Genomic DNA, 22,853 nt, shown 5'->3' with positions numbered 1-22,853 from the left:
AGTAACTCCTCTGACAGATCAAGTGAAGCGGCTGTGGTGCTAGTGTTGGTGGTGGCGGCAGGTGGGTGAGTGGTAACTTGAGAGGTGCTGCCCGAAGATAAGCTGGAGGAGGATGGTGCGTCAAGGTTCGGAGCGGAAGCTATAGAAGATTGGGTGTCCTGTGTTAAAAAGTCAACTATGTCCTCAGAACTTTTCGAGTTCATGGGACGTGGCCTCTGAATACTGGGCATTATTCTAGGGCCAAAGGGAATCACAGAACCACGACCACGACGGCACCTGCGGGGTGGCCTGCCTCTGCCTGTCATTTTTTTTAAATGTACACTTACACTACTATTAAACAAGATATGAGTGGTGCCACTGGACAAGTGGGCACAGTATACGCTGTGAGCCTGACACAAAAAAGAAGACTGATGTTTCACAGTCAAAAAAGTTTTTATTTTTTTAAATGTACACTTACACTAATATTAAACAAGATGTGAGTGGTGGCACTGGGCAAGTGGGCACAGTATACGCTGTGAGCCTGACACAAAAAAGCAGACTGATGTTTCACAGTCCTAAAAGTTTTTTTTTTTTAAATGTACACTTACACTACTATTAAACAAGATATGAGTGGTGGCACTGGGCAAGTGGGCACAGTATATGCTGTGAGCCTGACACAAAAAAGCAGACTGATGTTTCACAGTCCAAAAAGTTTTTTTTGTTTTAAATGTACACTTACACTACTATTAAACAAGATATGAGTGGTGGCACTGGGCAAGTGGGCACAGTATACGCTGTGAGCCTGACACAAAAAAGCAGACTGATGTTTCACAGTCAAAAAAGTTTTGTTTTTTTTAAATGTACACTTACACTACTATTAAACAAGATATGAGTGGTGGCACTGGGCAAGTGTGCACAGTATAAGCTGTAATCCGAACACAAAAAAGCAGACTGATGTTTCACAGTCCAAAAATTTTATTTTGTTTTAAATGTACACTTACACTACTATTAAACAAGATATGAGTGGTGGCACTGGGCAAGTGGGCACAGTATACGCTGTGAGACTGACACAAAAAAGCAGACTGATGTTTCACAGTCCAAAAAGTTTTTTTTTTTAAATGTACCCTTACACTACTATTAAACAAGATATGAGTGGTGGCACTAGGGCAAGTGGGCACAGCATTCGCTGTGAGCCTGGCACACACTCTGGCAGGCAGGCAACTTCAATTAGATTACACAAGCAGACTGATGTTTCACAGTCAAAAAGTTTGTTTTTTTCAAATTTACACTACTGTTACACCAGATATGAGTGGTGGCACTGGGCAACTGGGCACAGTATATGCTGTGAGCCTGGCACACATGCTGGTAGGCAGGCAACTGCAATTAGATTACACTAGCAGACTGATGTTTCACAGTGAAAAAAGTTTTTTTTAAAAAAATTACACTACTGTTACACCAGATATGAGTGGTGGCACTGGGCAAGTGGGCACAGTATACCCTGTGAGCCTGGAACACATGCTGGCAGGCAGGCAACTGCAATTAGATTACACAAGCAGACTGTTTCACAGTCAAAAAAGTTTTTTTTTTTTAAATTTACACTACTGTTACACCAGATATGAGTGGTGGCACTGGGCAAGTGGGCCTGGCACACACGCTGGCAGGCAGGCAACTGCAATTAGATTATACTAGCAGACTGATGTTTCACAGTCAAAAAAGTTTTTTTTTTTAATTTACACTACTGTTATACCAGATATAAGTGGTGACACTGGGTAAGTGGGCCTGGCACACATGCTGGCAGGCAGGCAACTGCAATTAGATTACACTAGCAGACTGATGTTTCACACTCAAAAAAGTTTTTTTTTTAAATTTACACTACTGTTACAACAGATATGAATGGTGGCACTGGGCAAGTGGGCCTGGCACACACGCTGGCAGGCAGGCAGGCAACTGCAATTAGATTACACAAGCAGACTGATGTTTCACAGTCAAAAAAGTTTTTTTTTTTAAATTTACACTACTGTTACACCAGATATGAGTGATGGCACTGGGCAAGTGGGCACAGTATACGCTGTGAGCCTGGCACACACGCTGGCAGGCAGGCAGGCAACTGCAATTAGATTACACTAGCAGACTGATGTTTCACACTCAAAAAAGTTTTTTTTTTTAAATTTATACTACTGTTACAACAGTTATGAATGGTGGCACTGGGCAAGTGGGCCTGGCACACACGCTGGCAGGCAGGCAACTGCAATTAGATTACACAAGCAGACTAATGTTTCACAGTCAACAAAGTTTTTTTTAAAAAAATTTACACTACTGTTACACCAGATATGAGTGGTGGCACTGGGCAAGTGGGCACTGTATACGCTGTGAGCCTGGCACACACGCTGGAAGGCAGGCAACTGCAATTAGATTACATTAGCAGACTGATGTTTCACAGTCAAAAAAGTTTTTTTTTTAATTTACACTACTGTTACAACAGATATGAGTGGTGGCACTGGGCAAGTGGGCCTGGCACACATGCTGGCAGGCAGGCAACTGCAATTAGATTACACTAGCAGATTGATGTTTCACAGCCAAAATTTTTTTTTTTTTAAATTTACACTACTGTTACACCAGATATGAGTGGTGGCACTGGGCAAGTGGGCACAGTATACGCTGTGAGTCTGGCACACACGCTGGCAGGCAACTGCAATTAGATTACACTAGCAGACTGATGTTTCACAGTCAAAAAAGTTTTTTTTTTTTAAATTACACTACTGTTACACCAGATATGAGTGGTGGCACTGGGCAAGTGGGCCTGGCACACACGCTGGCAGGCAGGCAGGCAACTGCAATTAGATTACACAAGCAGACTGATGTTTCACAGTCAAAAAAGTTTTTTTTTTTTAAATTTACACTACTGTTACACCAGATATGAGTGGTGGCACTGGGCAAGTGGGCCTGGCACACACGCTGGCAGGCAGGCAACTGCAATTAGATTATACTAGCAGACTGATGTTTCACAGTCAAAAAAGTTTTTTTTTTTAATTTACACTACTGTTATACCAGATATAAGTGGTGACACTGGGTAAGTGGGCCTGGCACACATGCTGGCAGGCAGGCAACTGCAATTAGATTACACTAGCAGACTGATGTTTCACACTCAAAAAAGTTTTTTTTTTAAATTTACACTACTGTTACAACAGATATGAATGGTGGCACTGGGCAAGTGGGCCTGGCACACACGCTGGCAGGCAGGCAGGCAACTGCAATTAGATTACACAAGCAGACTGATGTTTCACAGTCAAAAAAGTTTTTTTTTTTTAAATTACACTACTGTTACACCAGATATGAGTGGTGGCACTGGGCAAGTGGGCCTGGCACACACGCTGGCAGGCAGGCAGGCAACTGCAATTAGATTACACTAGCAGACTGATGTTTCACAGTCAAAAAAGTTTTTTTTTTTTTAATTTACACTACTGTTACACCAGATATGAGTGGTGGCACTGGGCAAGTGGGCCTGGCACACACGCTGGCAGGCAGGCAACTGCAATTACATTACACTAGCAGACTGATGTTTCACACTCAAAAAAGTTTTTTTTCTCTTGTAAGGTGTATCCAGTCCACGGATCATTTATTACTTGTGGGATATTCTCATTCCCAACAGGAAGTTGCAAGAGGAAACCCACAGCAGAGCTGCAATATAGCTCCTCCCCTAACTGTCATAGCCAGTCATTCTCTTGCAACTCTCAACAAGCAAGGAGGTCGTAAGAGAGAGTGGTTAAATATAGCTAGTTTATTTTCTTCAATCAAAAGTTTGTTATTTTTAAATAGTACCGGAGTTGTGCTATTTTATCTCAGGCAGTAAATAGAAGAAGAATCTGCCTGAGGTTTCTATGATCTTAGCAGGTTGTAACTAAGATCCATTGCTGTTCTCACATATGTCTGAGGGGATTACACAGATGAGGTAAAACTTCAGCAAGAGAATGGCGTGCAGTTTATTATGCTATCAGGTATGTGCAGTTATAATTTTTTCTAGAGATGGAAAACACTAGAAAATGCTGCTGATACCGGATTAATGTAAGTTAAGCCTGAATACAGTGATTTAATAACGACTGGTATCATGCTTACTCCCAGGGGTAATACCCTTATGATATTTACAATATAAAACGTTTGCTGGCATGTTTAATCGTTTTTATATATACTTTGGTGATAAAACTTTATTGGGGCCTAGTTTTTTCCACATGGCTGGCTTAAATTTTGCCTAGAAACAGTTTCCTGATGCTTTCCACTGTGTTACTATGAGTGGGAGGGGCCTATTTTAACGTTTTTTTGTGCAGTTAAAATTACAAACTAAGACATCCAGATTCCCTCAAAGGCCCTCTGAATGCTATAGGACATCTCTAAAGGGCCCAAAGGCTTTCCAAAGTCATTTATTGGGGAAGGTAGGGCTACAGCTTGCTGTGGCAGTTGGTTGTGACTGTTAAAAAACGTCTATTTCGTTTTTTTGATCCGTTTTTTTAACTAAGGGGTTAATCATCCATTTGCAAGTGGGTGCAATGCTCTGCTAGTCTATTACATACACTGTAAAAATTTCGTTTGATTTACTGCATTTTTTCACTGTTTTTCACTGTTTTTCAAATTCTGACAAAATTTGTTTCTCTAAAAGGCACAGTACCATTTTTTATATTTGCTTGTTAACTTGATTTAAAGTGTTTTCCAAGCTTGGTAGTCTCATTGCTAGTCTGTATAAACATGTCTGACATAGAAGAAACTCCTTGTTCATTATGTTTAAAATCCATGGTGGAACCCCCTCTTAGAATGTGTACCAAATGTACTGATTTCATTTTAGGCAATAAAGATCATTTTATGTCTTTTAAAAAATGTTATCACCAGAGGAATCTGACGAGGGGGAAGTTATGCCGACTAACTTTCCCCACGTGTCAGACCCTTTGACTCCCGCTTAAGGGACTCACGCTCAAATGGCGCCAAGTACATCTAGGGTGCCCATAGCGTTTACTTTACAAGACATGGCGGCAGTCATGGATAATACACTGTCAGCGGTATTAGCCAGACTACCTGAACTTAGAGGTAAGCGAGATAGCTCTGGGGTGAGACAAAATGCAGAGCATACTGACGCTTTAAGAACCATGTCTGATACTGCCTCACAATATGCAGAAGCTGAGGAAAGAGAGCTTCAGTCAGTGGGTGATGTTAATGACTCAGGAAGATACCTGATTCTAATTTTTCTATATTTAAATTTAAGCTTGTACACCTCCGCGTGTTGCTTAGGGAGGTTTTAGCTGCTCTGAATGACTGTGATTCCATTGCAGTGCCAGAGAAATTGTGTAGACTGGATAAATACTTGCAGTGCCGGTGTGTACTGATGTTTTTCCAATACCTAAAAGGTTTACAAAAATTATTAATAAGGAATGGGATAGACCAGGTGTGCCGTTCTCTTCCCCTCCTATTTTTAGAAAAATGTTTCCAATAGACGCCACCACACGGGACTTATGGCAGACAGTCCCTAAGGTGGAGGGAGCAGTTTCTACTCTAGCAAAGCATACTACTATCCCTGTTGAGGACAGTTGTGCTTTTATAGATCCAATGGATAAAAAATTAGAAGGTTACCTTAAGAAAATATTTATTCAACAAGGTTTTATCCTACAGCCCCTTGCATGCATTGCCCCTGTCACTGCTGCTGCGGCGTACTGGTTTGAGTCTCTGGAAGAGGCTTTACAGGTAGTGACTCCATTGGATGACATACTTGGCAAACTTAGAGCACTGATGCCATTGTTCATTTGACTAAACTAACGGCTAAGAATTCTGGTATTGCTATACAGGCGCGCAGAGCGCTATGGCTTAAATCATGGTCAGCTGACGTGACTTCAAAATCTAAGCTACTTAACACTCCCTTCAAGGGGCAGACCCTTTTCGGGCCTGGTTTGAAGGAGATTATTGCTGTTATCACTGGAGGAAAAGGTCATGCCCTTCCTCAGGACAGGTCCAAATCTAGGGCCAAACAGTCTAATTTTCAAGGCAGGTGTGGCATCAACTTCCTCTAATAATAAACAAGAGGGAACTTTTGCTCAATCTAAGACGGTCTGGAGAAAAAAAACCAGACCTGGAAAAAAGGTAAGCAGGTCAAAAAAATGCCTGCTGCTGCCTCTAAGACAGCATGAAGGAACGGCCCCCTATCGGGTAACGGATCTAGTAGGGGGCAGACTTTCACTCTTCGCCCAGGTGTGGGCAAGAGATGTTCAGGATCCCTGGGCGTTGGAAATTATATCCCAGGGATATCTTCTGGACTTCAAAGCTTCCCCCCCAAAAGGGAGATTTCACCTTTCCCAATTATCTGCACACCAGATAAAGAGGGAGGCATTCTTACACTGTGTACGAGACCTCCTAGTTATGGGAGTGAACAGGAACAGGGTTTTTACTCAAATCTGTTTGTGGTTCTCAAAAAAGAGGGAACCTTCAGACCAATTTTGGATCTAAAGATCTTAAACAAATTCCTCAAAGTTCCATCGTTCAAGATGGAAACTATTCGTACCATCCTACCACTGATCCAGGAGGGTCAATATATGACTACAGTGGATCTAAAGGATGCTTATCTTCACATTCCAATACACAAAGATCATCATCGGTTTCTCAGGTTTGCCTTTCAAGACAGGCATTACCAGTTGCAGCTCTTCCCTTTGGATTAGCTACAGCCCCAAAAATCTTTACAAAGGTTCTAGGGTCGCTTATGGCGGTCCAAAGGCCACGGAACATAGCAGTAGCTCCTTATTTAGATGACATCCTGATACAGGCGTCAAACTTCCAAATTGCCAAGTCTCATACGGACGTAGTACTGGCATTTATGAGGTCGCATGGGTGGAAAGTGAACGAGGAAAAGAGTTCTCTATCCCCACTCACAAGAGTTTCCTTTCTAGGGACTCTGATAGATTCTATAGAAATGAAAATTCACCTGACGGAGTCCAGTTTATCAAAGCTTCTAAATTCCTGCCGGGTTCTTCATTCCATTCCGCGCCCTTCGGTGGCTCAGTGTATGGAAGTAATCAGCTTAATGGTAGCGGCAATGGACATAGTGCCGTTTGCACGCTTACATCTCAGACCGCTGCAACTATGCATGCTCAGTCAGTGGAGCGGGGATTACACAGATTTGTCCCCTCAACTGAATCTGGACCAAGAGACCAGGGATTCTTTTCCCTGGTAGCTATCTCGGGTCCATCTGTCCAAAGGTATGACCTTTCGCAGGCCAGATTGGACAATTGTAACAACAAATGCCAGCCTTCTAGGTTGGGGTGCAGTCTGGAACTCCCTGAAGGCTCAGGGATCGTGGACTCAGGAGGAGTCTCTCCTTCCAATAAATATTCTGGAACTAAGAGCGATATTCAAGGCTCTTCAGGCTTGGCCTCAGTTAGCAACTCTGAGGTACATCAGATTTCAGTCGGACAACATCACGACTGTAGCTTACATCAACTATCAAGGGGGAACAAGAAGTTCCTTAGAGATGTTAGAAGTTCAAAAATAATTCGCTGGGCAGAGATTCACTCTTGCCACCTATCAGCTATCCATATCCCAGGTGTAGAGCACTGGGAGGCGGATTTTCTAAGTCGTCAGACTTTTCATCCGGGAGAGTGGGAACTCCATCCGGAGGTATTTGCACAACTGATTCATCGTTGGGGCAAACCAGAACTGGATCTCATGGCGTCTCGCCAGAACGCCAAGCTTCCATGTTACGGATCCAGGTCCAGGGATCCCAAGGCGACACTGATAGATGCTCTTGCAGCGCCCTGGTCTTTCAACCTGGCTTATGTGTTTCCACCGTTTCCTCTGCTCCCTCGACTGATTGCCAAGATCAAGCAGGAGAGAGCATTGGTGATTCTGATAGCACCTGCGTGGCCACGCAGGACCTGGTATGCAGATCTAGTGGACATGTCATCCTTTCCACCATGGTCTCTGCCTCTGAGACAGGACCTTCTACTTCAGGGTCCTTCCAACCATCCAAATCTAATTTCTCTGCGGCTGACTGCCTAGAGATTGAACGCTTGATTTTATCAAAGCGTGGCTTCTCCGAGTCAGTTATTGATACCTTAATACAGGCACGAAAGCCTGTCACCAGGAAAATTTACCATACGGTATGGCGTAGATATCTTTATTGGTGTGAATCCAAGAGTTACTCATGGAGTAAGGTCAGGATTCCTAGGATATTATCTTTTCTCCAAGAACGTTTGGAAAAAGGATTGTCAGCTAGTTAAGCATCTGGCAGATGTTCCAGACGTTCAGGCATTTTGTCAGGCTTTAGTTAGAATCAAGCCTGTGTTTAAACCGGTTGCTCCACCATGAAGCTTAAACTTGGTTCTTAAGGTTCTTCAAGAAGTTTTGTTTGAACCTCTTCATTCCATAGATATCAAACTTTTATCTTGGAAAGTCCTTTTTTTGGTAGCTATTTCCTCGGCTCGTAGAGTCTCCGAGTTATCTGCCTTACAATGTGATTCTCCTTATCTGATTTTTCATACGGATAAGGTAGTCCTGCATACCAAATCTGGGTTTTTACCTAAGGTGGTATCTAACAAGAATATCAATCAAGAGATTGTTGTTCCATCCTTGTGTTTCACAATCTGGACATGGTCCGTGCTTTAAAGTTTTTACTTACAAGCTACTAAAGATTTTCGTCAAACATCTGCTTGGTTTGTTGTCTTCTCTGGACAGAGGAGAGATCAAAAGGCTTCGGCAACCTCTCCTTTTTGGCTAAGAAGCTTAATCCGCTTAGCCTATGAGACTGCTGGACAGCAGCCTCCTGAAAGGATTACAGCTCAATCCACTAGAGCTGTGGCTTCCACTTGGGCCTTTAAAAATGAGGCTTCTTTTGAACAGATTTGCAAGGCGGCGACTTGGTCTTCGCTTCATACTTTTTCAAAATTTTGCAAATTTGATACTTTTGCTTCTTCGGAGGCTATATTTGGGAGAAAGGTTTTACAGGCAGTGTTTCCTTCCATTTAAGTTCCTGCCTTGTCCCTCCCTTCATCCATGTACTTTAGCTTTGGTATTGGTATCCCACAAGTAATGGATGATCTGTGGACTGGATACACCTTACAAGAGAAAACACAATTTATGCTTACCTGATAAATTTATTTCTCTTGTGGTGTATCCAGTCCACGGCCCGCCCTGTCATTTTAAGGCAGGTAATTTTTAAATTTAAACTACATTAACCACTGCACCCTATGGTTCCTCCTTTCTCGGCTTGTTTTCGGTCGAATGACTGGCTATGACAGTTAGGGGAGGAGCTATATTGCAGCTCTGCTGTGGGTTTCCTCTTGCAACTTCCTGTTGGGAATGAGAATATCCCACAAGTAATGGATGATCCGTGGACTGGACACACCACAAGAGAAATAAATTTATCAGGTAAGCATAAATTGTGTTTTTTAATTTACACTACTATTACACCAGATATGAGTGGTGGCACTGGGCAAGTGGGCAAAGTATATGCTGTGAGCCTGGCACACACACTGGCAGGCAGGCAACTGCAATTAGATTACACTAGCAGACTGATGTTTCACACTCAAAAAAGTATTTTTTTTTAAATTTACACTATTGTTACAACAGATATGAGTGGTGGCACTGGGCAAGTGGGCCTGGCACACACGCTGGCAGGCAGGCAACTGCAATTAGATTACACAAGCAGACTGATGTTTCACAGTCAAAAAAGTTTTTTTTTTTTTAAATTTACACTACTGTTACACCAGATATGAGTGGTGGCACTGGGCAAGTGGGCACAGTATACGCTGTGAGCTTGGCACACACGCTGTCAGGCAGGCAACTGCAATTAGATTACACTAGCAGACTGATGTTTCACAGTCAAAAAAGTTTTTTTATAAATTAACACTACTGTTACAACAGATATGAGTGGTGGCACTGGGCAAGTGAGCCTGGCACACACGCTGGCAGGCAGGCAACTGCAATTAGATTACACAAGCAGACTGATGTTTCACACTCAATTTTTTTTTTTTTAATTTACACTAATGTTACAACAGATATGAGTGGTGGCACTGGGCAAGTGGGCCTGGCACACACGCTGGCAGGCAGGCAACTGCAATTAGATTACACAAGCAGACTGATGTTTCAGAGTCAAAAAAGTTTTTTTTTTTAAATTTACACTACTGTTACACCAGATATGAGTGGTGGCACTGGGCAAGTGGGCACAGTATACACTGTGAGCCTGGTACACACACTGGCAGGCAGGCAACTGCAATTAGATTACACTAGCAGACTGATGTTTCACAGTCAAAAAAGTTTTTTTTTTAAATTTACACTACTGTTACAACAGATATGAGTGGTGGCACTGGGCAAGTGGGCCTGGCACACATGCTGGCAGGCAGGCAACTGCAATTAGATTACACTAGCAGACTGATGTTTCACAGTCAAAAAAGTTTTTTTAAAAATTTACACTACTGTTACACCAGATATGAGTGGTGGCACTGGGCAAGTGGGCCTGGCACACACGCTGGCAGGCAGGCAACTGCAATTAGATTACACTAGCAGACTGATGTTTCACAGTCAAAAAAGTTTTTTTTTTTTTTAAATTTACACTACTGTTACAACAGATATGAGTGGTGGCACTGGGCAAGTGGGCCTTACAGGCAGGCAACTGCAATTAGATTACACAGGAAAAAAAAAAACAGACTGATGTTCTAGCCCTAAAAAGGGCTTTTTGGGGTTCTGTCCTTACACCAGAGATCAGATGAGTCCTTCAGGACTGTAGTGAACACTGAATAAACTAGCCTAGCTATCAATTTCCCTATTAAATCAGCAGCAGCTACACTGTCCCTCCTCTCACTAAGAAATCAGCTTCCGAATGAATCTAAAATGGCTGCTGTCCAGGAGCTGGGAGGGTCTAGGAGGGAGGGTCTGCTGCTGATTGGCTGGAATGTGTCTGCAGACTGTGAGATACAGGGTCAAAGTTTACTCAATGATGACGAATAGGGGCGGATCGAACATCGCATATGTTCACCCGCCGTTGTGAACGCGAACAAGCTATGTTTGCCGGGAACTATTCGCCGGCGAACAATTCGAGACATCATTACTAGTAACCCCTAAACCTAACTTTAGATAAAAATTACAATTTCACTATCTTAAATTAAATTAAAACTTACTTGTCAAATTAAAAAAAACTAAGTTTAAACTAACAATTAAACTAATATAATTATTAAACTAAAATTAAACTAACTACCAATTAAATTAAACTAAACTACACATTAAAAAAATCCTAACACTACTCTAAAAATGACAAACTATCTAAATACAAAAAATAAAAAAGATTAAATTACAAAAAATAACAAACACTAAAGTACGAAAAATAACAAACGGAATTATCAAAAATAAAAAAAGAATTACACCTAATCTAATAGCTCTATCAAAATAAAAAAAACACCCAAAAATAAAAAAAACCTAGCCTACAATATACTACCAATAGCCCTTAAAATGGCCTTTTGTAGGGCATTGTCCTAAGTTTGTAAAAAAAAAATTACAAAGAACCCCCAACAGTAAAACCCACCACCCAACCAACCCTCCAAAATAAAAAAAACTAACTCTAACAAAGGGCATTTGGATTGGCATTGCCCTTAAAATGGCATTTAGCTTGTTTAGGAATAGCCCAAACCCTAATCTAAAATAAAAACCCACCCAAAAAAAAACCCTTAAAAAAACTAACACTAACCCCTGAAGATCCATTTACTGTTTTTGAAGTCCCGATTGAACAATCTTCATCCAGGCTGTGAGAAGTCTTCATCTAGGCGACCTCTTCAATCTTCAACCCGGCGGCGAAGTCCTCATCCAAGTGGCGAGAAGTCTCCATCCAGTCGGCCTCTTCAATCTTCATCCAGGTGGCATCTTCTATCTTGATCCCGGCGGTGCAGAGCGGGTCCATCCTGAAGACATCCGGAGTGGAGCATCCTCATCATATGGTTGCCGCCGTACACTGAATCTTCAATGCAAGGTACGCAATCAAAGATGGCATCCCTTGCATTCCTATTGGCCGAAAAATTTGAATCAGCCAATAGGAATTAGAGCTGCTAAAATCCTATTGGCTGTTCAAATCAGCCAATAGGATTTAAGCAGCTCTCATTCTATTGGATAACTTAGGGCAATGCCCTACAAAAGGCCCTTTTAAGGTCTCCCCAAAAGGCCCTTTTAAGAGCCCTTGGTAGTTTGGGGGGTGGGGGGTTGTATACTGTAAGAGTTGTTTGTTTTTTTTGTAGCAAAAGAGCTGTTTAACTTAGGGCAATGCCCTACAAAAGGCCATTTTAACGGCTCACAAAAGGCCATTTTAAGGTCCCTTGGTAGTTTATTCTAGATTAGGCTTTTTTATTTTGGGGTGTTTTTTTTTTTTACAAAGGGTACTAGAATAGGAATAATTTTTATTTTTTTGGATAATTTTTTTTGGAATGGTAGGTTTTTTATTTTTTGTTTTAGGTTTTATTTCACAGGTAATTTTGTATTTATTTTAACTAGGTAGTTATTAAATAGTTAATAACTATTTACTAACTAGTCTACCTAGTTAAAATAAATATAAACTTACCTGTGAAATAAAAATAAAACCTAAGCTAGCTACAATATAACTATTAGTTATATTGTAGCTAGCGTAGGTTTTATTTCACAGTTAAGTTTATTTTTAGTTTTAAATAGGAAATATTTAGTTAATAATTGTGAGTTTAATTTAGATCTATTTTAATTATGTTAAAGTTAGGGGGTGTTAGGGTTAGAGATACGTTAGGGTTAGGTTTAGGGTTAGGTTAAGGGGTAGGGGTTAAAAGTTTAATTTAGGTTGTTGCGATGTGGGCTGGTGTTTTAGGGGTTAATAGGTTTATTTAGTTGTAGTGATGTAGGAGGCCAGAGATTTAGGGGTTAATAACTTTATTTAGTTTGGGCAATGTCGGGGAGCGACGGAATAGGGGTTAAAAACTTTAATATAATGCCGGCGATGTTGGGGTGTGGCGGAATAGGGGTTAATAACTTTAGTATAGTGGCGGCGATATCGGTAGCGGCAGATTAGGGTTTTATACATTTATTTAGGTGGCGGCGATATCGGGAGCAGCGTATTAGGTTTTAATAACTGTAGGAAGGCGTCTGCGATGTCGTGGGGAGCAGATTAGGGGTTTTTAGACTTTGGGTTTATGTTAGGTTTAAACGTTAGGTTTTTTTCCCCATAGACATCAATGGAGCTGTGTTATGGAGCTTTTCTTTCCGCGATCGCAGGTGTTAGAGTTTTTTCTGACCTGCTCTCTCCATTGATGTCTATGGGGAAAGTGTGCACGAGGAAAAGGGCTATAATGTATATATACATATAAATGCGTATGTATGTATATACAGGTACAAATCAAAGAATGTGCCGTGGACAGGCAAAACAAATTATAGCTTTTGGTAAAGCCCATCATTCTACTGTTTTCAGAAAAAGAAATGAGGCTTTTAAAGAAAAGAATAAAGTCCCTACAGTCAAACATGGTGGAGATTCACTGATGTTTTGGGTTTGCTTTGCTGCTTCAGGCACTGGATGTCTTGACTGCGTGCATGGCATTATGAAATCTGAAGATTACCAAAGAATTCTGTGGTGCAATGTAGGGCCCAGTGTCAGAAAGTTGACCCGAAGCACACGTCAAAAAGCACCCAGAAATGGTTTAATACAAAGCGCTGCAGAGTACTGAACTGGCCAGCAATGAGTCCAGATCTCAATCCCATAGAGCACCTGTGGAGAGATCTTAAAAACAGAAGTTGGGAAAAGGAACCCTTCCAATCTGAGAGACCTGGAGCAGTTGGCAAAAGAAGAGTGGTCCACAATTCCAGTAGAGGGGTTTAAGAAGCTCATTTATGGTTACAGGAAGTGATTGATTTTAGTTATTTTTTCCAAGTGCTGTACTACCAAATATTAAATTGAGGGTAGCAATAATTTTTTTAAAGTGGAATGTGTCAGATTTGGCTTTTTTTCTCCACTTTTTTGTGTTATACCAATACAAATAAAAGATATAAACAAGAGAAAGCCTAAACATTTGTGATTGCAACAACTTTCTGGGTGAAGTGGTGCATTATCTGACAGGAATGCAGGGGTGCCAATATTTTTGGCTATGGGGCATATTTATCAAGCTCCGTATGGAGCTTGATGCCCCGTGTTTCACAAAGGCCGCTGCTCCATAACCTGTCCGCCTGCTCTGAGCAGGCGGACAGACATCGCCAGAAATCAACCCGATCGAGTACAATCGGGTTGATTGACACCCCCCTGCTGGCAGCCCATTGGCCGCGAGTCAGCAGGGGGCGGCGTTGCACCAGCAGCTCTTGTGAGCTACTGGTACAATGCTGAATATGGCGAGCGTATTGCTCGCCGTATTCAGCGAGGTCTGGCGGACCTGATCCGCAGTGTCGGATCAGGTCCACCAGACCTTGATAACTTGGGACCTATGACTGTATATAGATATACCGTATATATATATATATATATATATATATATATATATATATATATATATATATATATATATAAAATCTCAAAACACACTAACAGCACTAATTGAGTTGATACAAAATTATATATAAGTCAGTGCGACAAAAAAATTGTGTCTAAAATATTTTGTTTTTGTTATATTGTTGTGATCATACTATGCACAATAAAAAAACAGTGAAGTTTACAAAAACACTATAAAGTAGTATTAATTGTTGCAGTGAAAACAGACTAAAGCATAATCCACACCAAACAATATAGGTGTGTTTACAATCATGCAGCCTTTGAAGAGACAGAGTAAAAAACTAACTGGATAAGCTAAAAGTTAGATACCTACAAAATACCTACAAAACTAACGACATGTTTCTGGGTCACACCCCTTCTTCAGGTGTAGTGAATAAGGTGCGTGACCCAGAAACACGTTGTAAGTTTTGCGGGTATTGTCTGGCCTGACAAGTGAGCTGCGGCTTGCTACTATTTGTTTTTTATTTATTTTAAATTGTACTTTTTTTAGACACTTTTAGTTGGCATTTTTTGGATTCCAATGCTGCCTTATATACTATAACGCATGGGATAATGAAATATCTAACTTTTAGCTTATCCAGTTTGTTTTTCCCTCTGTCTATTCAAAGGCTGCATTATAAACTCACCTATATTATTTGTTGTGGATTATGCTTTAGTCTGTTTTCATTGCATCAATTGATACTGCTTTATAGTGTTTTTTGTAAATGTCACAGTTTTTATTGTGCATAGTATGACCACAACAATATAACAAAATAAAATATTATTTTAGACACACTGTTTTTGTTGCACTGATTTATATATAATTTTGTATCAACTCAATTAGCGCTGTTAGTGTGTTTTGAGATTTCATTTGTTTCTTGAATAACAGAAGCTTATTATCACATTTACAAAATTACATATCAAGAGTATACACTCGTATACAATCACGTGGCACGCTCATATTTTTGATCATATATATATATATATATATATATATATATATATATATATATATACAGTATATATATATATATGTGTTACGGGTAAAGTCAGTAATCCGGTTAATCCTTGGATTACCTGGGTAAATCTAACATTACCCAAGCGGCTTTGGGTATATATATCTATCTATGGGGAGAAGAAGTTATTACGGTCACGATATCCAAAGTTCTGAAGTTAGCGCAAGTTGAATTTCACATATGAGCAAACAATTTACTTAATTGCTTAATTGCTCACCACCTGTAATGTAGCCCACAGTATATAGTAGCAGAGAGGTACACAATAGATATGTGCAGAACAAAAAGAATCCTTACAGACAAATTGTTCATCACTAAAGTAAATTATATAAATTATTAAAATTATTAAATTACTTAATTTCCTCCAATAATTATTCATGAGGTACTTTGGGATTTGTTCCGAATGAAAACATATTCAGGGCAGTAGAGAAGCAGCTTTAAAGCAGCTTAATCTTAAATAAAGTTAAAGTAGAAGCTAGTTCTACTGCTACAAGCTAGCAGCTGGATAAAAAAGATTATTATTAATTTTTTTTTCAGTGGGGTCAGGATAATCAAAAACAAAAGTGAAGTTGATATACTTATTGACTGACACAAAATGCAATCAACTAACAAGGACATTACTTGGGTTGCTATTGAATAATGTAAATTTAAAGCCTTTTTCATCTGCAGAAAATATTTTCCCACCTGAAGAAAAGCCTTTCTCACCTATAGAGGAAAAGTTTTTACTGCATGAATGATTCAACTAAATGTTTTGTCTCATGTATACATTTGTTTGTTTTGTTGTTTTTTTTTTTTTTTCCATAAGCTTTATTGAACATAAAATCATTGCATACAAAGTAGAATTAAAACAGTTACATATGCAACAGTGTGGTAACAGTGATTCCATATACATGATACATTTTTTCGACATTTATGAGTTGTGGGTATATTTATCGTTCAATAGACAAATTTAGATTGCATAGGTAAGTTATTTAAACTAGATAAGAAAGAAATTAATGCAATTAAGTGAATGAGAAAATATAATGAACAATTCAAATGGATGTATAAAATATATATTCATACATACATGGTTCCTGCAGAAGCGTAAATTGTTGTCTCAGTGATTATCGGGCTCTGAAATTGACCTTCTGTTCAAGTTAAGGTAATAGAAGAAGACGTCCGGTCTGTCAGCTAAGGGTGGTCAGTGAATATGAGTTTAAGAAGTGGATGTTCGGGTGGTGGTTTTGAGTGTGGGGGGTGTCTGATTAAGGTATTCCTCCCACAAAAAGTATATCGAGTGATAGTCGGCTATTCGTTTGTTACGAGTGAAGCAATATTTTTCTAGTTGGAGAGACTGAGTGGTTGTTTCTCTCCAGACCTGGATAGATGGAAGTGTATTACTTTTCCAGTTTTTGGGAATTAGTCGTTTTGCTGAGTTTGTCATGATAGTCAGTAAAGCTAGTCGAAGTTTACAAGTTATTTTGGTAAATTTATTAAAGATGAAAAACCAGATGTCAAGTTTGAGACTTAGAGATAGAACTTTTTCGAATTCGACTCTGATAGCTTCCCAATATGTTTGGGCTGTTGGGCACGTCCACCAGATGTGTGTGGGGGTGCCAATGTTTTGGCAACCTCTCCAACACTCCGGCCAGTGTGTAGGGAAAATGGTGTGAAGCCGGTGGGGTGTGAAGTACCATCTATATAGTAACTTAACATTCATTTCCATTACATATATGGATGAGGAAGATTTTGTCATGCAGGAGAAGATTTTTTGCCATTCCTTAGGGGTTTGTGTAATGCCAATCTCTGTTTCCCATTTTTGTGTGTACGAGGGGAGGGACGTGCTGTTCGGCTGCATAAGTAATCGGTATGTAAAAGATAGAAAGCCCCTGTGTAGGGTATCATAAATGCAGCTGCTTTCGAAAGCCGTATGGGAGCGAAAAAGTAGTTGCTTATGCGGATGTTTGGTAAGGAAGTCTGTTAGTTGATGGTATTTAAGCCATTCTATATGTATTTTGTCCAGGATGGTGGCGAGTTCGGTTAAGGGTTTGATTTTCCCGTTTTGAGTGACTGTAAGGCAGGGAGAGGAGTTTATAATGTGAGGTGTTTGAGTTGTGTGGGTGGGGAACGGTATTGGAGAATCTGAGTTTTCACAAAGGGGTGTTAGTGGGGAGGGTATAGTTGAGATATGGTTATATTGTTTTATGGACGTGTCCCATAATTTTAATGTTTCTCTAGTGATTGTTGGTAGATAAGTAGGTAAGTTTCTTTTAGAGGGATGTAGCCAGCATTTGCTGCCCAGATGTGAAGTATGTGACAACGAGTGTTCTAGAAGAACCCATTCTTTGTGAACTGAATGTCTGCACCAGTGTATTATTCTGGTGTAGAATCTAGCTAGTCTATATTGGGTAAGATTTGGGATCCCGAGGCCGCCCAACTCTTTGGAGCGATAGAGAGTGGCAGTAGCTATCCGAGGTCTTTTGTGTTGCCATATATAGGAGATTAAGGATTTTTGAAGGTTGTGTATCACGGATTTGGGGATTGGGATCGGTAGTGTTTGGAAGAGGTATAGTAATTTGGGGAGAAGAATAATTTTGACCGAATTAATTCTGCCCAACCAGGAGATTGGTTTATTTTTCCAGGAGCGCAGTGTATTTTGGATTGAGTCGGTTATGGCTTTATAATTGGTGTCCAGTGTAACTTGTGTATGGTGGGAAATATATACACCAAGGTATTTTATAGCGCGCGGTTGTATGCGAAAGTGTGCGAGTGCTTGTATTGCAGTGATTTCCCCCGCCTGCAGTCCAAGTGGGAGCAGTTCTGATTTGGTAATATTTATTTTGAAGTTTGAAAATTTGCCGTATAGGTGTAGTGTTTGAATGAGGGGGGGGAGTGAGTTATGGGGTCGTGTCAATGTGAGAAAGAGGTCATCAGCGTATAAGGTAGCTTTATATTCCTGATGAGCAATTGTGAACCCCTGTATGTCTGTATTGTGTCGAATATATGATGCTAGGACTTCTATTGCAAGGATAAATAATATAGGGGAAAGGGGGCATCCCTGTCTCGTTCCGTTTGTGATTGAAAATGGTTGGGACAAGGTATCGTTCAGCTTTATTTTGGCTTGGGGGTTGTTATAAAGGGAGAATATTTTTCCAGTGAAGTTTGGGTCGAAGCCGAATTGTGTAAGTGTCTCCTTCAGAAATTGCCAGTTCAGCCTATCAAAGGCTTTCTCCGCGTCCATAGAAATGAACACAGAGGGGATGTGGTTGTGAACTGCGTGTTCCATTAATAATAGAATCTTGGTCATATTATCTTTAGCTTCTCTAAGAGGAGTGAAGCCGGCCTGATTAATATGTACAATTGTTGGGAGTATTAAGTTAATGCAGGTGGCCAATATTTTGGCATAAAGTTTGATGTCTATGTTAAGTAGGGAGATTGGGCGAAAGTTAGTGGGCGTTGTAGGGGGTTTACCTGGCTTTGGGATCACTACTACTTGTGCTTCTAGCATTGATTGGGGGAACGGGTTAGTGTCTGTTACCTCGTTGAATAATTGAGTGAGATAAGGGGAGAGGTGCGAAGAGAAGGTGTGATAGTACTTTCCAGTGAAACCATCCGGCCCTGGGCTTTTCCCGTTGTTGAGTGATTTTATGGCCGTGAGGAGTTCCGTTTGGGTAATGGGTTTGTTAAGGGTGTTAAGTTGATCAGTTGTGATAGTGGGCAGATGTGCATTGGAGATATAAGAAATCAGATCTGGGGTAGGGTCTTGAGAAGGTGCATTTCTATGAATATTATATAGGGTGGAATAGTAGTCATGGAAGGATTGTAGAATTTCTTTAGTAGTTTTTAGGGTGTGGGGACAATTTGGTGTTTGTATTTCGTTAATATAAGATTTCAATCTCTTTTTTTTCAAAGCTCTAGCTTATAACTTGCCCGATCTGTTGCTTTTGTAATAAAACATGCTGTTAGTTTTTGCGCGAAGCGTCTGGTATTCTATTTGTAGGAAACCGTCCAATGCTTGTTTAGCGTTTTGTAAGTCAGTCAGTATATCAGGGTTTGTAGGGGATTGTTTATGGGCCAAATCCAGTCTGGCAAAGGTGTCTAATAGCTCGTTATATTGTTGTCGGTGCATTTTTTGGAAATGAGCCTTTAATTTAATTAATTCGCCCCTGAGCACGCATTTATGTGCTTCCCATATTGTATATTTGTTGGCCGTTGAGGGGATATTCAATCTAAAATATTCTTCAATGGTGCTAGTGAGATTCTTAATTGTGTCTGGATTGTTAAGAAGGGAGTTATCTAATTTCCATGTATATGATGATAGTGGGGTATTTGTCCATGATATGTTTAGTTTTACTGCTGAATGGTCTGACCATGATGTGGGGGAAATAACGCATCTGTTGACTAAAGCTAGGGCTGGTTGATTTGTGAAGATGTAGTCTATACGACTATATGTTCTGTTAGGATGGGAGAAAAAGGTGTAGTCCCGGGTGTCCTGGTGGATAAAACGCCAGGTGTCATGAAGGTTAAGGTTTCTCAAACCTGTCCATAGTACATTAGTGACCTTTTTTGGTATCGTTATTGTGGGATTGGAGCTGTCCTTAGTGGGGTGAATGGGGACATTAAAATCTCCCGCTACAAAGATAGGTCCTTTTGCGATATCTACTATGCGGTTAAATATTTGTTTAAAGAAAGGGGCTTGCTTTGCATTTGGGGGGTAAATATTTATCAGGGTGATAGGTCTACCATAAAGTAGACCCACTAGGCCTATAAATCGGCCTTCAGTGTCTCTAGAGGTTTGGATATGTGTGAAGGGAAGAGACTTATGCAGTAAAATACTGACTCCACCTCTTTTTGAGGTGTTGGAGCTCTGATAGTGAGTGGTGAATGATTTCCCAAGATATTTGGGTTCCTTGCTTTTCTTAAAATGAGTCTCTTGTAGGAATAAGATGTCTACCTGTCTTTTTGAAAGGTCTAAAAGGGCTTTAGATCGTTTGTGGGGTGAGCTGAGTCCCTTAGCATTTTGTGTGAGAAGGGTCAGTTTACGAGTTTCATCGTTCTTAATTTTGGGCGACATGATATGTTTGCTGGGGTATGTTGTTTGGTTGTGTGTATGAGGTCATAAAGGGCCCATTACATATATGTATCTTACAAATGGGTGGGTACACCTCTGCAGGAGAAAGACATTCATTTGACAGGTAATAACGTAAACAGTATCTCATTACAAACATTATAACATTGTAAACCATGAAAAACATTAACATATTAACAAAAAACAAAAAGTCTCTCTGCCTATCATAGGTCATAACTGAGAGTAAATTGGGGGCAGTACCATAAAGTGCCCTATAAAGTTGACATATTTTAAATGATATTGAGTAGGAATCCTGAAATGGGGAAGATGAGGGAGGTAGGTAGGTTGGAGGGGTGGGTAGGGAGGAGAAAGAATGGGTGGGAAGGGGAAAGAGGATGAGTTAGGCATGGTAGGAGAGGGGTTATCTAAATCTGTCTTTGCTCAAATTCTGATAATTGCAGAAGGTTCTAAATTGCTGAGTTGCAAGAAGACACGACTAATTAATGACGACCTGTACTTGCCTGTCCCGAGGGGGCAACATTCACCAAAGTGGCAATCTATTTGTTCAGTATTACTGAGTTAGATGTAAAAGAGTTCACGGAGGTGAATTTTCAGAGGAGGTCAAGCTGGTAGTGGGTTGCCTTATTGTGGTGGTTTCTTTTGACTTGGCTTTCTTAGAAAGGGCTGTATGCCAGGACTCATTTGGATTGAATCGTCTCTTGGAGATTTGCGAGTTCTGTGGCTCAGGTAGAGTTTCCGTTGGTGGTTCAAGTCCAAGTGCTGTACAAAAGGTTTGAGTGTCCTCTGGAGTTTTGCAGGTCACACGGGTGTTATTGCTTATGGTCCAAAGATGTGTTGGAAAACCCCATCTGTAAGGGATTCTCTTATTTCTTAACATGGTAGTAAGTGGTGAAAATTCCTTTCTGCGTTGTAAGGTGCGGGTTGATAAGTCCTGGAAGAACTGTAAGACATTACCTCTAAATCTTACAGGCTGAAGTTTGCGGGATTGTCGTAAGAGCATTTCTTTTTCTTGAAAGTTCTTTAAACGGATCACAATATCCCGTGGAGGAGCTGAGTCAGGGGGTTTTGGTCTCAAAGTTCTATGGGCTCTGACCCATAGGATATCCTCAGTGTAGGAAGATTCTTTCAGATGTCGAAATAGATCCTGCAAATAAACCGGGAAATCCCTGGGTAAGACTGACTCTGGTACTCCTCTGATACGCATGTTTTTGCGCCTGCTTCGATTCTCGAGGTCGTCGAGCTTATCTTGGAGCGAAAGTATGATCTCTTGTTGAGAGATTACTTGGTCAGTTAGTTGCTGTACATCTTCTTTAATGGTTTCTTGGTTACTTTCAAGAGATTCAACTTGGAAACCTAAGGTGTGGATGTCCTGTTTTAATTCAGCCAGTTCATCTCTAATACAGGAACGGACTATGTCCGCAATGTCCTTTTTCGATGGTAAATTTTGTAAAAATGAAGGAGAGAGCTGGCTTTCAGCCGGTAAAGTTCTGTTTGGTTGAGATTCCTGTGACAGGGTTTGAGGAGTTTTGTCACCAGTTTTAAGGGAGGCAGGAGAGGTATTCGTTGTGTCTGAACTATGTAAAAAAGAGGACATAAGGCTTGATTTCCCTGTGATAGACTTTGACATTTTGTCGTGTTTGACATTGCGTTTAGTCGTCATGTTGGGCCAGGGATACACGTGACGTGACTCTTGGGTTTCTTGTGACAAAATTGTCTTATGGCGAGTAATACTTATGAGATATATAGAGGTGTAAGATCTAGCCCCCAGAACAGGCAAAAGAATCTTATAATCACTGGCAGTAAATAAAAGATGCACAGCGGTGGTATTTTACAGATGGAGGAGTTAAGGTCTGCACTTGAATCACAGCAACAAATTATGGAAAGAATGGTTGTATCTCCAGGCTGGGTTTAAAAGCCAAGCAGTGAATGTTACTGAGGATTTATGTTTCAAAAGAGCTGCAGTGTCAGTAGTTAAAGGCAGCAAAACTGTTATTTATTTCCTCTGATGGACATAAAGATATTTGAAGTATTAGAGCTGCAGATCCTGTTTCATTAATTAGGCATGGAAATTAGATTAGATAGTGCAGCTGGTCTGTATCTGGAGCTGTTCCTGTAGTAGGCCTAATCCCTGGGATCAAGTGTGGCAGAAGCTTGCACAGGCCATGCAGTTGCTGATTATTTGTTGTGGCCAGGTTACAGTTGGGGAGTGTACCTGTCTCTGTGTGGATGTGCTAGTATAGTAGGGTATATGAAAATGTTTCTCTAGTGATCCTGAAGAAAGTGGAGTTCCGGTGTAGGCCCAATCCCGTGGGTG

This window comes from Bombina bombina, chromosome 6 (genome assembly GCF_027579735.1).
Source record: "Bombina bombina isolate aBomBom1 chromosome 6, aBomBom1.pri, whole genome shotgun sequence".
NCBI classification, from domain to species: domain Eukaryota; kingdom Metazoa; phylum Chordata; class Amphibia; order Anura; family Bombinatoridae; genus Bombina; species Bombina bombina.
The sequence above is the reverse complement of the archived record's forward strand: the minus strand, read 5'-3'. Positions refer to the sequence as shown.